We start from the raw sequence: 17,923 nt of genomic DNA, 5'->3' as shown, positions 1-17,923 counted from the left end.
AACAATTGTTGGACTTTTGCAATCACAAAAATAACTTAAAATAGATGCATTTTTTCGTAATAAAAATGATTTAATGGGAAATACTTTGTTCAATAATATTTGTAAGGCCCCCATTATTTAAGACAATTCCCTTTTTTTATGTGAAAAAATTTTTTTTTTCAAATTATTAAAATAAATATTATAAAATAAAACAATATATAAATAAGTCTTAAAAAAATCTAATACATCTTTTAAGTAAAATTGTAAAACAATTGTTATACTTCTGTAATCCCAAAAATAACTTAATTAGATGCCTTTTTTGTAGTAAAATGAGTTAATGGGAAATACATTGTTCAATGATATTTTTTAAAGCCCACCGTTATTTAAGAAAATTCCCTTTTTATGTGGAACAAAAAGTTTTATATTATTAAAATAAATATTAAAATACAAAAATATATATAAATAAAAGTCTTGAAAAAATCGAATAAATCTTTTAAGTAAAAATGTTGAACAATTGTTTTACTTCTGTAGCAACCACATGTTTTCTACTAAAATGAGTGAATGGGCAATCATATTTATTCTGTGCAAAATAACGGGTAATCAAATCCTAAATTTCCATATCTTCCACCAGCATTTTCCAATATATTCTTCTTGGTGATTGAGCAGGAAGGGGCTAAAAACAAGTTTGCCCAGAAGGTGACAAATTCAATTCCAATGTTCCACTTTGAATTTTTTTTCTTCTTAATATAAGGTCAACTTTTAATTCAATGATTATCTTTTTAATCTTATTATCCTTTCTTCCTGGCAGGAAGTGATGACGCGTACACTGACGAAGGACGTGGCGATAGAGCGAATACAAATCTCTGTGAGTTTCTTTCAACTTCTATGACTGACATTTTCAGTGATCAATTCGCCACATGCCCCGCCCACCCTAAACGGCGATATGACCCTGCTGTTTGTTCATCCGCTGCTCGACGGGTCCTTGTTGGTTTGTGTCATGTCTTGTGTCTGCAGGTTGCCGGGGCAACACGCTCTCTGGCAGGAGGAAATGTAACACGCAGGCTGATGTCAATCTCTAAAGTCCACATTTCACGCTGTGGAAACATCTGCTGCGAACGTAACGAGGAGGTAGGAGCTCGTCCTATTCTAGCTCGTGTTCGGGACATTTTCAATCTTCTCAATAACACAGGTGTCAAACTCAAGGCTTGCGGGACAAATCTGTAGCCCGTCTCTTAATTTTTAACGTGGCGGACCACATGATTCATTTAATGTTGCCTTCCATGTCATTTTCAAAATGGCTCACCACATCATTTAAAGTGGTTCACCACATAATCCTTATTTTTAATGTAGCTCATCACATTGTTTTACATTGTCCGCCACGTCATTCAATTGTTGCCTTCCGTAACGTTTTAAAAGCGGCCTGCCACATTAATTAAATTGGCCCTCCTGGACATTTTTTTTATTGTCTTTTTAATAAGACCCGCCAAGGCGTTTTAAAGTGGCCCCCACATCCTTTAGTGTGGTCTGCCACATCAATTACTTTGGCCCTCCACAACATTTTTTACTGTGTCCAGCCACCTCTTTTTTAACAAAACCCGCCAAGGCGTTTTATGTAGTCTGTTACATTATTTTAGTGGCCTGCCAAATCCTTTTTTTTTTTAACATAGCCCACCACTTTATTTATGTGGCCCTCCACTTAATTTAATGTGGCTCACCATATAATTTTTATACGGTCCGCCAGATCATTTAGATGGCCCCCATGTCATTTAAGGTGGTCTGCCACATCAATTATATGGCCCTCCAGGACATTTTTTAACGTGTCCAGCCACCTCTTTTTAACAAAACCCGCCAAGGCGTTTTTTAATGTGGGCCCAACATCATTTAAGTGGCCTGCCGCATCAATTACTTTGGCCCTCCACATTTTTTACTGTGTCCAGCCACCTCTTTTTAATAAGACCCGCTATGGCGTTTTATGTAGCCCGTTACAATATTTAATGTGGCCCACCACATAATTTTTATTTGGCCCTCCTCTTAAATTAATGTGGCCCCCCTGTCATTTAATGTTGTCTGCCACATCAATTAATTTTGGTTTCTACGACATTTTTTAATGTGTCCAGCCACTTCTTTTTAATAAGACCCGCCAAGGCGTTTTATGTAGTCCGTTACATTATTTAATGTGGACTGCCAAATCCTTTTTTTTTTTAACGTAGCCCACCTCTTTATTTATGTGGCCCTCCACTTAATTTAAGGTGGCTCACCATGTAATTTTTCACACGGTCCGCCACTTAATTTACGTGGCCCCCATGTCATTTAACGTGGTCTGCCACATCAATTAATTTGGCCCTCCACATTTTTTTACTGTCCAGCCACCTCTTTTTAATAAGACCCGCCAAGGCGTTTTATGTAGTCCGTTACATTATTTAAAGTGGCCCACCTCATCTTTTTATGTGGCCCCTCTGTCATTTAATGTGGCTCACCATGTAGTTTTTCATGCGGCCCGCCACATCATTTAATGTGGCCCCCACATCATTTAACGTGGTCTGCCACATCAATTAATTTTGGTCTCTACATTTTTTAACGTATCCAGCCAACTCTTTTTAATAAGCCCCATCAAGGCATTTTATGCAGTCCGTTACATTATTTAATGTGGACTGCCACATCCATTGTTTAATGTAGCCCACCACATAATTTTGTGGCCCTCCACCGAAATTAATGTGGCCCTCACGTCATTTAATGTGGTCTGCCACATCAATTAATTTGGCCCTCCACAACATTTTTTAACTTGTTCAGCCACATATTTTAATAAGACCCGCCAAGGCGTTTTATGTAGTCTGTTACATTATTTAAGGTGGCTTGCCACATCTTTTTTTATGTAGCTCACCACAAAAGTTTAAGTGGCCCCCAAGTCAATTAATGTGGGTCACCATATAATTTTTCATGTCGCCCGCCACGTCATTTGATGTTGCCCCCACGTCATTTAACGTGGTCTGCCACATCAATTAATTTAGCCCTCCACAACATTTTTTAACGTGTCCAGCCACACCTTTTTAACAAGACCCACCAAGGCATTTTATGTCGTCCATTGCATTATTTTTAATGTGGCCCCCACATCATTTGATGTGGCTCACCTTATTTTCAGGCGGCCCGCCTTCCATGTCATTTTTAAAGTGGCCCACCTCATCATTTTACTTGGTCTTCCCCATTATTCAAAGTGGCCCCCCACCTCATTTAAATTGGCACACCACATAATTGTAAAGGGAACAGCCAAATTAATTGATGTGGTCTGCCACTTCAATTAATTTGGCCCTCCACATCATTTTTTTAACGTGTCCAGCCACCAAAGACCTGCCAGGTCGTTTTTTGTGACCCGCCATATCATTGATGTGGCCTGTGAAAGTCTGCAAATGAAAAAACACTTTTGACAAAATATATTTGTTCTGTCATTGTTGACAGAAACATGGTACACATAACATGAAAAAAATCTGATATTCCAAACATTTTTATTCAAAAATAGACTAAAATATCGAGAAAGAGAGAGAGAAAGAGAGAGAGAGAAGGTTATAGAAAGGAAAAGCAAAGGGAGAAAGAAGGTTCTAGAAGGGACGAGCAAAGGCAGAGAGAGAATGTTTTAGAAAGGATTAGCAAATGGGGAAAGAGAGAATGTTCTAGAAGGGACGAGGAAAGGGAGAGAGAGAGAGAGAGAAGGTTCTACAAGGGACGGGCAAAGGAAAAGAGAGAGAATGTTTTAGAAAGGACGAGCAAAGAAAGGGAGAGAATGTTTTAGAAAGGACGAGCAGAGAGAGAGAGAGAGACGGTTCTAGAAGGGACGAGGAAAGGGAGAGGGAGAGAGAGTTCCAAAAGGAACGAGCAAAGTGTGTGAGCGAGAGAAGGTTCAAGAAGGGATGAGCAAAGGGAGAGAATGTTCTAGAAAGGATAAGCAAAGGGAGAGAGAAAGTTCTAGAAGGGAAGAGCAATGGGAGAGAGAAGGTTCTAGAAGGGATGAGCAAAAGGAGAGAGAGAATGTTCTAGAAAGGATGAGCAAAGGGAGAGAGAGAGAAGGTTCTAGAAGGGACGAACAAAGGGAGAGGGAATGTTTTAGAAAGGATGAACAGAGAGAGAGAGAGAAAAGCTTCTAGAAAGGATGAACAAAGGGGAAAAGAGAGAGAAGGTTCTAGAAGGGACAAGGTATGGGAAAGAGAGAAGGTTCCAGAAAAAATGAACAAAGGTAGAGAGAGAGAAGGTTCTGGAAGGGATGAGCAAAAGGATAGAGCACGTTCTAGAAGGGATGAGCAAAGGGGGAGAGAGAGAAGGTTCTAGAAAGAACGAGCAAAGGGGAGTCAGAGATAAGGTTCTAGAAGGACGCGCGAAAGGAGCGGGCCAGAGGTTTTAGAAAGGACGAGCAAAGGGGAGACAGAGAGAAGGTTCAAGAAGGCACGAGCGAAGACAAAGCGCCAGAGAAGGTTCTAGAAAGGATAAGCAAAGGGGAGACAGAGAGAAAGTTCTAGGAAGGGACGAGCGAAGGGAGAGAGAGAGAGAAGGTTCTAGAAAGGACGAACGAAGGGAGAGAGAGAGAAAGTTCTAGAAGGGAGAGGAGAGAGAGAAGGTTCGAGAAGGCATGAGCGAAGGGAGAGAGCGAGAAGGTTCTAGAAGGGACAAGTGAAGGGAGAGGAGAGAGAGAGAAGGTTCGAGAAGGCATGAGCGAAGGGAGAGAGCGACGGAAGGTTCTAGAAAGGATGAGCAAAGGGAGAGCGAGAGAGAGAAGGTTCTAGAAGGGATGAGCGAAAGGAGAGAGAGAGAGGAGGTTCTAGAAGGGACAAGCGAAGGGAGAGAGAGAAGGTTTGAGAAGGCATGAGTGAAGGGACAGCGCGAGAGAAGGTTCTAGAAAGGATGAGCAAAGGGGGAGCGAGAGAGAAGGTTCTAGAAGGGATGAGCAAAAGGAGAGAGAGAGAAGGTTCTAGAAGGGACGAGCGAAGGGAGAGAGAGAAGGTTCGAGAAGGCAAGAGTGAAGGGAGAGCGCGAGAGAAGGTCTAGAAAGGACGAGTAAACGGAGAGCGAGAGAGAGAAGGTTCTAGAAGGGATGAGCGAAAGGAGAGAGAGAGAGAGAGAAGGTTCTAGAAGGGACAAGCGAAGGGAGAGAGTGAGAGAAGGTTTGAGAAGGCATGAGTGAAGGGACAGCGCGAGGGAAGGTTCTAGAAAGGACGAGCAAAGGGAGAGCGACAGAGAAGGTTCTAGAAGGGATGAGCGAAAGAAGAGAGAGAGAGAAGGTTCTAGAAGGGACGAGCGAAGGGAGAGAGAGAGAGAAGGTTCGAGAAGGCAGGAGTGAAGGGAGAGCGCGAGAGAAGGTTCTAGAAAGGACGAGCAAAGGGGAGACAGACAGGTTCTAGAAGCACGAGCAAAGGAGAGAGAAGGTTCTAGTAGGGCCGCACAAAGGGAGAGCGAGAGAGGTTGTAGAAGGGACGAGCCGATAGAACCAGGACGTCCGTGATGTTTGGGTCCCTTGTTAGGCCCTCTGCTAGCGATGAGGCGTTAGCGGCAGGCCAGGCTAACAGCCACACGGAAGCAGAGAGAATTAAACGCTGCGTCACGCTCAGGAAGCAGAAGAAGAAGAGCGTGCGCGAGGGCGTGTGTGTGTGTGTGTGTGTGTGTGTGTGTGTGTGTGTGTGTGCTGCAAGTGTCGCTAATAGCAGCACTTGGAAATAACAGCAGCACAGACGCAGAAAGAGAGAGAGAGGAGAGAGAGAGAGGAGGGCGAGCGACTCACACACACAGGAGAGAGAGAGAGAGATTTTTTTTTGTATTCATCTTTTTTTTTTTTTTTAGTTGCTAGGTTACTTTTTCACGTGCGGACAGAAAATAACAAGTCATGGAGTTTTCCTCCTCAAGTGGACATCTTCTTCCTGCTTGGTACTTCCTTCGCTCTTCCTGTCACTCCAGCCGTTACACAAGAACGTGTGTGTGTGTGTATGTGTTTGTGTGTGTGTGTATGTGTTTGTGTGTGTGTGTGTGTGTGTGTGTGTGTGTGTGTGTGTCCAACAACTTGTTTTGACAGCGGCTGAGGTGTGTTTTCCAACACATTCCAGAAGGCTCCTGCGTGGCGTTTGTCGAGGTGTCCGAGCGACGCCGGACCGCCTTTCGGCGCGATGTTTGTTTACGCGGCGCGGAAGGCAAGAGGTGAGCGTGCGCGTCGACAGCGGCCGGCCGTGCAATTAAGAGGAGCGGGTTGGTCATGTGACCATGTTGGTCATGTGACGTACGTCCGGCCTGCGGTTTGAGCACGAGCTGAGGCAGAAGTGATGACGCACTTTCTCTCTCCTCACCTCCTTTTGATCTCTCTCTCTCTCTCTCTCTGTGTGTCAAGGGGCGAGGGAGCAGTGGGAGGGGCTAAATGTCAGAGGATGGGCGAGATAAGCGAAAAGAGAGCGAGCTTGTTTACTTCCCCGGACGGGAAGTTGCTGCGTCACACGCCATCTTCTTATTGGGTGGGAGGGGCCACGCTGGCTTCCCAGGAGGCATCGCGCTCGCTGATTGGCTGGCAAGCGCAGCCCGGCTGCTGATTGGTCCGGAAGTGTTTGTTGTTTGAAACCAAGGTTTTTGTGATTGGAGGGACGCTCGCTCCCGTTTGTGTCTTTAGGACCACCTGAAGAATGTATCCTTCGGTTCTCAGAGTCCAAAGTGAAAATATCTTAGACTCATTTCTATTGGGGGGCCTCATGGCGATAATGGCTGCCTTCAGGGGGCCACCTGAAAATTAAATTTTTGTTTTGTTTGATTACTATATTTTTCTACAGAGTGAATGATCATTTGCTAAGAAATCATGAGTCACAACGTGGTGGGCCTCCTTAAAAAGATGTGGCTGGCCACGTAAAATGATGTGGAAAACCACTTTAGATGACGTGGCGGACCAACTGAAATGGTATAGAGGGTCACCATCATTTAATGTGGCAGACTACATGAAATGATGTGGAGGGCCATGATAAATGTTGTGGCAGACTACATCAAATAATGTAGAGGGCCACAATAATTGATGTGGCGGACTACACAAAATGTTGGGGAGGCCCACGATAAATGATATGGCGGACCACGTCAAATAATGTAGAGGGCCACAATAAATGTGGTGGTGGACTACATAAAATGATGTGGCGGACTACACAAAATGATGGGGAGGGCCACAATAAATGATGAGGCGGACCACATCAAATAATGTAGAAGGCCACAATACATGATGTGACAGACTACATACAATGAAGCGGAGGGCCACTAGAAATTACGTGGCAGACTACATAAACTGATGTGGAGGGCCAAAATAAATGAAGTGGCGGACCACATCAAAAAATAAAGATGATCACATACAATGGTGTAGCGGACTACATAAAATAATGTGGAGGTCCACAATAAATGATGCGGCCGACTACTTAAAATGATGTGGAGTGCCACTACAAATGATGTGGCGACCACCTCAAATAATGTAGAGGGCCACCATAAATGATGTGACAGACTACATAAAATGATGTGGAGGGCCACAGGAAATTATGTGGCAGACTACATGTACTGATGTGTAGGGCCACAATAATGATGTGGCGGACCACATCAAATAATATAGAGGGCCACAATAATGTTGTGGTAGATTGCATAAAATGATGTGGAGGGCCACAGCTAATGATGTGGAGGGCCACAGTTAATGATGTGGCAGACCACGTTAAAATGACAAGTAGGGCCATTTTTCCAAAATAAAGATGACCACATGCAATGGTGTGGCGGACTACATAAAATAATGTGGAGGTCCACAATAAATGATGTGGCCGACTACTTAAAATGATGTGGAGTGCCACTACAAATGATGTGGCGACCACCTCAAATAATGTAGAGGGCCACCATAAATGATGTGACAGACTACATAAAATGATGTGGAGGGCCACAGGAAATTATGTGGCAGACTACATGTACTGATGTGTAGGGCCACAATAATGATGTGGCGGACCACATCAAATAATATAGAGGGCCACAATAATGTTGTGGTAGATTGCATAAAATGATGTGGAGGGCCACAGCTAATGATGTGGAGGGCCACAGTTAATGATGTGGCAGACCACGTTAAAATGACAAGTAGGGCCATTTTTCCAAAATAAAGATGACCACATGCAATGGTGTGGCGGACTACATAAAATAATGTGGAGGTCCACAATAAATGATGTGGCCGACTACATAAAATGATGTGGAGGGCCACAATAAATGACGTGGACGACTACATAAAATAATGTATATATATATATATATGTATGTATGTATGTATATACCTATGTATATATATAATATATGTATACACACATGCTTGTGTCCATTCTTCTTGGCCGCTGTTACAAAGGACTGCTGTCCCTTTAAATGTTTTATAAGTGTTACACAACAGGTCCAGTGGCTCACAATCAGCAGGCCAGAAAGAAAGGGAGAACAAAGTAGTCGACTAGAGTTACAGCCAGCGATTACAGACAAAAAGTACATGATTGTGTAAACAACAACAAACATGTATGTGTAAACAACAACGTATATGATTGTGTACACAACAACGTACATGATTGTGTAAACAACAATGTACATGTATGTGTAAACAACAACATACATGATTGTATAAACAATGTACATGATTGTGTAAACAACGTACATGATTGTGTAAACAAAAACAACGTACATGATTGTATAAACAACATCATACATGATTGTATAAACAGCAAAATACATAATTGTGTAAACAACAAACATGTATGTGTAAACAACAACATACATGATTGTATAATTAACGTACATGATTGTGTACACAACAACGTACATGATTGTGTAAACAACAACATACATGATTGTGTAAACAAAAACAACGTACATGATTGTATAAACAGCAACATACATAATTTTGTACACAACAAACATGTATGTGTAAACAACATACATGATCGTATAAACAATGTACATGATTGTATAAACAACAAGATACATGATTGTGTAAACAACAACATACATGATTGTATAAACAGCAAAATATATAATTTTTTACACAACAAACATGATTGTAGAAAACACAACATGCAAGATTGTATAAACAACAACGTACATGATTGTGTAAACAATGTGTATGATTGTGTAAACAACAATGTACATGATCACATAAACAATAATGTACATGACTGTGTAAACAGCATACATGACTGTAAACACATTATTGTGTAAACAACAACATACCTGATAGTGTCAAAAACGACATACATGTGTTAACATAATACAGGATTGTATAAACAAGAACATACATGATTGTGTAAACAACAATTGTGTAAACAACTAATTACATGATTGTGTAAAAAACAACATACATTATTGTATAAATAACTATGCACATGATTGTGTAAACAACATACATGATTGTATAAACAACGACAAACACGATTGTATAATCAACATGCACTATTGTATAAACAACATACATGATGGTATAAACAACAGCATACATGGTTGTATAAACAGCAATGCTAATGATTGTTTAAACAACAATGTACATGATTGTGTAAACAACAAACACAATTGTATAAACAGCAAGGCACATGATTGTGTAAATGACAGCAAACATTATTGTATAAACAGCATACATGATTGTGTAAACAACTAATTACATGATTGTGTAAACAACAAAATACATTATTGTATAAACAACAACACACATGATTGTATAAACAACAAAGTACATGATTGTATACACAACATACATGATTCTATAAACAACGTACATGATTGTGTAAAAAACAACTTGTGTAACAAAGTACATGATTGTATAACAACAAAGTACATGATTGCATAAACAACAATGAACATGATTGTATAAACAACAACGTACATGATTGTATAAACAACGCACATTATTGTATAAACAACACACATGATTGTATAAACAACAAAGTACATGATTGTATAAACCACAACGCACGATTGTATAAACAACAAAGTACATGATTGCATAAACAACAATGAAAAAGATTGCATAAACAACAACGTACATGATTGTATAAACAACAATGCACATGATAGTATAAACAACAAAGTACATGATTGTATAAACAACAAAAGTACATGATTGCATAAACAACAATGAACAAGATTGCATAAACAACTAAGTACATGATTGTATAAACAACAAACTACATGATTGCATAAACAACAACGTACATGATTGCATAAACAACAACGCACATTAATGTATAAACAACAACACACATGATTGTATAAACAACAAAGTACATGATTGTATAAACAACAACGCACATTATTGTGTAAACAACAACACACATGTTTGTATAAACAACAAAGTACATGATTGTATAAACAACAACGTACATGATTGTATAAACAACGTACATGATTGTGTAAACAACAACTTGTGTAACAAAGTACATGATTGTATAAACAACAACGCACATGATTGCATAAACAACAATGAACATGATTGTATAAACAACAATGTACGTGATTGTGTAAACAACACACGATTGTATAAACAACATACATGATTGTGTGAACAACAAAGTACATGATTGTGTGAACAACAAAGTACATGATCATATAAACAACATACATAACTGTATAAACAAAAACGTACATGTTTGTGTAAACAGCAACTTAACTACATAATTGTATAAACAACAATGTACATTATTGTATAAACAACCAAGCACATGCGTACATGATTGTGTAAACAACATACATGATTGTGTAAACAACAGACATGATTGTATAAACAACAATGTAAATGATTAGGTAAACAACATACATAATTGTATAAACAACAATGTAAATGATTAGGTAAACAACATACATAATTGTATAAACAACAATGTAAATGATTAGGTAAACAACATACATAATTGTATAAACAACAATGTAAATGATTAGGTAAACAACATACATAATTGTATAAACAACAACGTACATGATTGTATAAACAACAACATACATGATTGTATAAACAATCAAGTACATGCGTACATGATTTTATAAACAACATACATGATTGTATAAACAACAACATACATGATTGTGTAAACGAGAACGTACATGATTGTGTAAACAACAACTGGGGCATGTTTTGGATTACCAGTTTTTGGTTTTGAAGTCAGAGCGCTTGGATTACCTGTCCTGACCCCGCCCCTTTTCTCCTGTTACTACTTCAGATGGAGCAGCTGTTGTCTGGTCCATCTTCTACCTGCACTACTGACCTCTGTGTGTGTGTGTGTGTGTGTGTGTGTGATGTTGCGTGAGTGTGTGTGTGTATGTGTGTGTGATGTTGCGTGAGCGTGTGTGTGTGATGTTGTGTGAGTGTGTGATGTGTGAGTGTAATGTTGTGAGGGAATGTGTATGTGTAATGTGTGAGTGAAACGTGTGTGTGACGTGTGCGCGTGTGTGAAGTTGTGTGAATGTGTGTGATGTTGTGTGCGTGTATAATGTGTGTGTGATGTTGTGTTAGTGTGTGTGATGTTGTGTGAGTGTGTGTGATGTGAGGGAATGTGTGTGTAATGTGTGTAGTATTGTGTGTGTGATGTTCTGTGAGTGATGTGTGAGCATGTGTGATGTGTGTTTGATGTTCTTTGAGTGATGTATTAGTGTGTGTGATGTTGTTTGAGCATGTTGTGTGAGTGTGTATAATGTTGTGTGTGTGATGTGTGTGTGAAGTTGTGTGTGTGATGTTGTGTTAGTGATGTTGTAGGAGTGATGTAGGAGAGTGTGATGTTGTGTGAGTGTATGTGTGTGTGTGTGTAATGTCGTGTGAGTGTGCGTGATGTTGTGTGACTGTGTATGCTGTGTGAGTGTGTATAATGGTGTGTGTGTGATGTTTGAGCGGTTGTATGCGTGTGGATTTTGTGTGAGTGAAAGTGTGCGTGTGTAATGTATGTGTGCGTGTGATGTTGTGTGAGTGTGTATAATGGTGTGTGTATGTTGTGTGATTGTGAATAATGGTGTGTGATGTTGTGTGAGTGTGCGTGTTGTATGAGTGAAGTTGTATGAGTGTGTGTGATGTTCTATATGGTCTATGTGCTATAATGTAATGTCCATCTATCCATCCATCCATCCATATATCTACCGCTTATTCCCTTTGGGGTCGCGGGGAGCGCTGGTGCCTATCTCAGCTACAATCGGGCGGAAGGCGTTGTACACCCTGGACAAGTCACCACCTCATTGCAGATAATGTAATGTTAGTATGCTAACCTTTTCTGCTGGTTTTCAGCTAATGTTGTATGTTTACAGTAAAATCATGAATTGTGATTCTTGGAAGTATGCTAGAAAAAAATTCCAAATTTCCATTAAATTCCCATTGAAATGAATGGAACATTTTTTAAAGTTCCAGAATTTCCACATTTTTTATTCGATTCAAACCGTTCCAAATCCAAAATATTCAGCCTGTTCAGGAATGATATGCTCTCTTTCAATATTTAAAAAAAAACATTCCTACATTTCCCAGTTTTTAGGGACATTTTCCCTTTTCAAAAGGAATTATCAATTTTTCAAACTTTCAAAATTCCAACATTTTTCAACCGATTCGAACCCTTCCTCCTTCAACACCTTCCACTCATCCTGGACATCCAAACAACCAATTTTCCACGTTAATGAAATTTCCAGGAATTCCCGTTTTTCTCTAACCTTATTTCGTTTGACGGCTCCTTTCACATTTTTCAACCCATTTCAACTGTTCCACTGTCAAAACATTCCTCTTAGTCAGGACAAAAAAACAAGTTGGTTTAAGAACTTGAAAAATTCCCGGTTTTCCCGAAATTTAGTAATACTATTTTTCAAGGTTCCACAACTCCCCCATTTTTTATTCGATTCAAACTGTTCCAACTTTAAAATATTTCACCTGCTCAGGAATTTAATAATTCTAAAAAAATTCCCGGATTTTCTAGAATTACAAGTTTTAAGGGAAGTTTTCCCCATTCAAAATGAATTATCTATTTTTCAAACTTCCACAATTCCCACATTTTTCAACTGATTCAAACCACTCTACCTTCCACACATTCCACACATCCTGGAAATTCAAACAACCATTTTATCACGTGCAAAAATTTTCCAGGAATGCCTGTTTTTCCTCTAACCTTATTTCCAACAATTTTTTTGTTTGGCATCTCTATTCACATTTTTCCAACTGTTCCGCTGTCAAAACATTCCTCTTGGTCAGGACAAAAAAAAAAAACGTTGGTTTGAAACTTGAAAAATTCCCAGGTTTTCCGAAATTCAGTAATACCACTTTTCAATAAAAAAAAACTTACTACTTCAACATTTCTCTACCGATTTAAATGATTCCAACACCAACTAAATCAGCTCATTCAGGACATTCGTGCTTCCAATCATTTTCTTTTTAAATCCCACTTTTCCCAAAATTCCAAAATTTCCAGGAAGTTCCCATTGAATTGAATGAGACATTTTTCCAAGTTGCATAATTCCCACATTTTTCAAATTATTCAAACCATTCCAGCATCATCACATTCCACTCATCCTGGACATCCAAACAACCATTTTTCCACGTTAATGAAATTTCCAGGAATTCCCGTTTTTCTCTAACCTTATTTCGTTTGACGGCTACTTTCACATTTTTCAACCCATTTCAACTGTTCCACTGTCAAAACATTCCTCTTAGTCAGGACAAAAAAACAAGTTGGTTTAAGAACTTAAGAAATTCCCGGTTTTCCCGAAATTTAGTAATACTATTTTTCAAGGTTCCACAACTCCCCCATTTTTTATTCGATTCAAACTGTTCCAACTTTAAAATATTTCACCTGCTCAGGAATTTAATAATTCTGAAAAAATTCCCGAATTTTTTGGAATTACAAGTTTTCAGGGACATTTTCCCCATTCAAAATGAATTTTCTATTTTTCTAACTTCCACAATTCCCACATTTTTCAACTGATTCAAACCACTCCACCTTCCACACATTCCACTCATCCTGGATATTCAAACAACCATTTTATCACGTGCAAAAATTTTCCAGGAATGCCTGTTTTTCCTCTAACCTTATTTCCAACATTTTTTTTGTTTGGCATCTCTATTCACATTTTTCCAACTGTTCCGCTGTCAAAACATTCCTCTTGGTCAGGACAAAAAACAAACGTTGGTTTAAGAACTTGAAAAATTCCCAGGTTTTCCGAAATTCAGTAATACCACTTTTCAATAAAAAAAAACTTACTACTTCAACATTTCTCGACCGATTTAAATGATTCCAACACCAACTAAATCAGCTCATTCAGGACATTCATGCTTCTAATCATTTTTTTTTAAATCCCACTTTTCCCAAAATTCCAAAATTTCCAGGAAGTTCCCATTGAAATGAATGGGACATTTTTCCCAAGATGCACAATTCCGAAATTTTTCAACCTATTCAAAACATTCCACCTCCAACACATTCCTCTCATCCCCGACATTGGAACAAACACTTTCCCAAGTTCCGAACCCAATTCCGGTTTTCCTGGAAATTCAAACTCTTCAACATACTGTCAGCATTTCAGTTTCATTGGAGCATTCACACGCAATTCCTTCCTCATCTAGTTTACCGATCTTGTTCCCTCCTTCTCTAGCAAGAACAATCTCCAGGCCCAGTTTTTTGGAAGGACCAATGAGTGGATTTGGGCGTGAGGACGTGAGAAAAGCCCCCCTTGGAAGCTGGTTTCAGATGGTGTCTTAGAGTCGCGTCATCCATCTAGCACCATTTGAAATCAGTGTTCTTGGGGCGGGAGGTGACCACCAGAGACGCGGCCAGCAGGCGGCAGAAAAGGACCCCCCACGTCTTGGTCCTTTTTCCAAGGTTGACCGATTTCTTCTGGCGCTCGGAGTCCCCCTTCGTTTTCTAGCACCATTTGAAATCGGTTACAGTGAAGGACAAATTTCACCGGGGCGGACGACGGACAAACTCAGGAAGCGTCAAGAAAAAAGTTATTTTATACTTTTGTCAATCACACCTTTGGCATAAAATTATGCAATGTTTTTGTTGTCAATATTCGCAGCTATGTCCAAAGTGCGACCCAGGGGCCATTTGTGACCCCGAACCAATTTATTTAAGGAATTGTGTATGGAGGGAAATGTATCTTTTTTGACACTGAATTGTTTGCATTTGAATTTTGTGAACTGATTTTTTTTTTCTTACATCAAATGATGTAAAAATATTTTTTATACACTTGTATTTTATAGACTGATTTTTCCACTGAATTTTATACACAAAAAACCCTGAATTTTTAAACAAAGATTTTTTTTACCCTGAATTTGTACACACAATTTTTTTATACGCAGATTTTTTTTTTTTAATGCATTTTTTTAAACTGAATTTTTAATTTTTAAACAAATTTTTTTCTCCGCAAAATTGTCATGGTTCACTGTAAAAAATGTAAGTTCCCAAAATTCAAATGCTAAAAATTCAGTTAATAATAAAAATATGAAAAAAGACACAAATTAACATGCGGCACGTTCTAAACATACTATTTCAAAATAAAACATTAAAAGTGGAAAAAAAGTGGACTTTAATGAATATTTGGGGTGAAAGAATGCATATTGTGTTTGCCATAAAAAAAAAAAAGGTTTCCACAACAAAAAGGGCATAAAACAAACAAAAAATAGTAAAAACATATAATTGACGTTTAGATCTGAAGTTGATCTAGAGATTTAAGCATTGAAAGAAAAAATATTCAATAACGTTAATGACTTAGAGGGGGGGGGGGGTTGCCCACATCTGAGGTCCTCTCCAAGGTTTCTCATAGTCAGCATTGTCACTGGCGTCCCACTGAATGTGAATTCTCCCTGCCCACTGGGTGTGAGTTTTCCTTGCCCTTTTGTGGGTTCTTCCGAGGATGTTGTAGTCGTAATGATTTGTGCAGTCCTTTGAGACATTTGTGATTTGGGGCTATATAAATAAACATTGATTGATTGATTGACTTATTTTTAACACTTTTGTGAGTACGGGCATTTTGAATCACCGAGACCTTTAGTGTGATTTTTTTTTATTTTTTTAACTGTCATTGTTCAAATTATAAAATTGAATCCAAATCGATGTTGTTAATGAATTTTGGAGCAAGGCTCCAATTACTTCACATCAAATATTATTATACTGTGAAATATTTTTGGGGAAAACGTTTTTGATTTTGCCATAAAAAAAAATTTTTTATGACTGAAACCTTTCTGGTAAGGAAAACAAAAATACATGCACATTGTATTGATTTTGAAAATGAAAAGTTTAAATATGGTTTTAATTTCTCTGCGTGTGGCCCTCAGTGGAAAACATTTGGACACCCCTGAGTCATAAAAAACAAAACAATGTTGCGTATTGTATGATTAATAAAGGTTGCGTGTTGTATTTTAATGATTAAAAATTGCGTATTGTATTATTAAATATTGCGTATTGTATCATTAATAAATATTGCACATTGTATTTTAATGATTCAATGTTGCATGTTGTATTTTATTAAATGTTGCATATTGTATTATTAATATTTCATATTGTATTTTAATGATTAAATGTTGCGTGTTGTATTTAATTGAATGTTGCATATTGTATTAATACATATTGCATTTGTATTTTAATGATTAAATGTTGCGTGTTGTATTTTAATAAATGTTACATATTATAATAAATGTTGCATATTGTATTTTAAGGAATAAATGTTGCGTATTGTATTTTTATTAAATGTTGCATATTGCATTATTAATAAATGTTGCAAATTGTATTATTAATAAATGTTGCGTAATGTATTTTAATGCTTAAATGTTGCATGCTATTTATTATATATTGTTATATAATTAAAAATAATGTAGCGTATTGTATTTTCATCATTAAATGTTCCATATTGAATTTGTATTATATTTTGCATATTGTATTTTATTAAATGTTGCATATTGTAGTTTTAATAAATGTGGCGTATTGTATTTTAATGATTAAATGTTGCGTATTGTATTTTGTATTAATAATTTTGCATATTGTATTAATAAATGTTGCATATTGTATTTTAATGATGAAATGTGTGTTGTATTTTTATTAAATGTTGCATATTGTGTTATTAATAAATATTGTGTATTGTATTTTTATTAATAATGTTGCATATAGTAATAATAAATATTGCATATTGTATTTTTCTGCGATGAACTAGGGACTTGTCCAGGGTGTACGCCGCCTTCCGCCCATGTGCAGCTGAGATAGGCTCCAGCACTCCCCGTGACCCCGAAAGGGACAAGCGGTACAAAATGAATGGATATTGTATTTTTAATAACTGCATTTTAATTATTAAATGATGTGTGTTGTATTTTTATTAATAATGTTGCATATTGTATTAATAAATGTAGCATATTGTATTTTGTATTAATAATTTTGCATATTGTATTATTAATAAATGTTGCATATTGTATTTTAATGATTAAATGTGTGTTGTATTTTTATTAAATGTTGCATATTGTGTTATTAATAAATACTGTATTGTATTTTTATTAATAATGTTGCATATAGTAATAATAAATGTTGCACATTGTATTTTTCTGCGATGAACTAGCGACTTGTCCAGGGTGTACGCCACCTTCCGCCCATGTGCAGCTGAGATAGGCTCCAGCACCCCCCGCGACCCCGAAAGGGACAAGCGGTACAAAATGAATGGATATTGTATTTTTAATAACTGTATTTTAATTATTAAATGATGTGTGTTGTATTTTTTATTAATAATGTTGCATATTGTATTAATAAATGTTACGTATTGTTTTAATGATTAAATGCTGCATATTTCATTTCATTAAATGTTGTGTATTGTATTATTAATAAATGTTGCGTGTTGTATTTTAATGATTAAATATTTCATAATATATATTTATTAAAAATGTTGTGTATTGTATTCTTAATTGTTGCATATTGTATTAATAACGGTTGCTTATTGTATTTTTATTAATAATTTTGCA

General features: G+C 37.6%; 1 long non-coding RNA gene across 2 annotated transcripts in view; it reads left to right on the top strand.

Annotated features, from left to right (window-relative positions):
• The window catches only part of LOC133554351 (uncharacterized), a 20,339-nt gene extending 3,007 nt beyond the window's left edge, over nt 1-17,332 (top strand). Inside the window, exons 2-5 of one of the 2 annotated variants that reach the window (XR_009807102.1) lie at nt 611-675; nt 788-844; nt 994-1,107; nt 17,131-17,332. This is a non-coding gene — a long non-coding RNA (uncharacterized LOC133554351). The remainder of the gene's footprint in view (nt 1-610; nt 676-787; nt 845-993; nt 1,108-17,130) is intronic. The other variant, XR_009807101.1, reaches the window with a different exon arrangement.
• The last annotated feature ends 591 nt before the right edge of the window (nt 17,333-17,923 follow it).

Source organism: Nerophis ophidion, linkage group LG06, assembly GCF_033978795.1.
Source record: "Nerophis ophidion isolate RoL-2023_Sa linkage group LG06, RoL_Noph_v1.0, whole genome shotgun sequence".
In the NCBI taxonomy this organism is placed as follows: Eukaryota; Metazoa; Chordata; class Actinopteri; order Syngnathiformes; family Syngnathidae; genus Nerophis; species Nerophis ophidion.
This window is presented reverse-complemented; position numbering and strand designations above follow the sequence as displayed.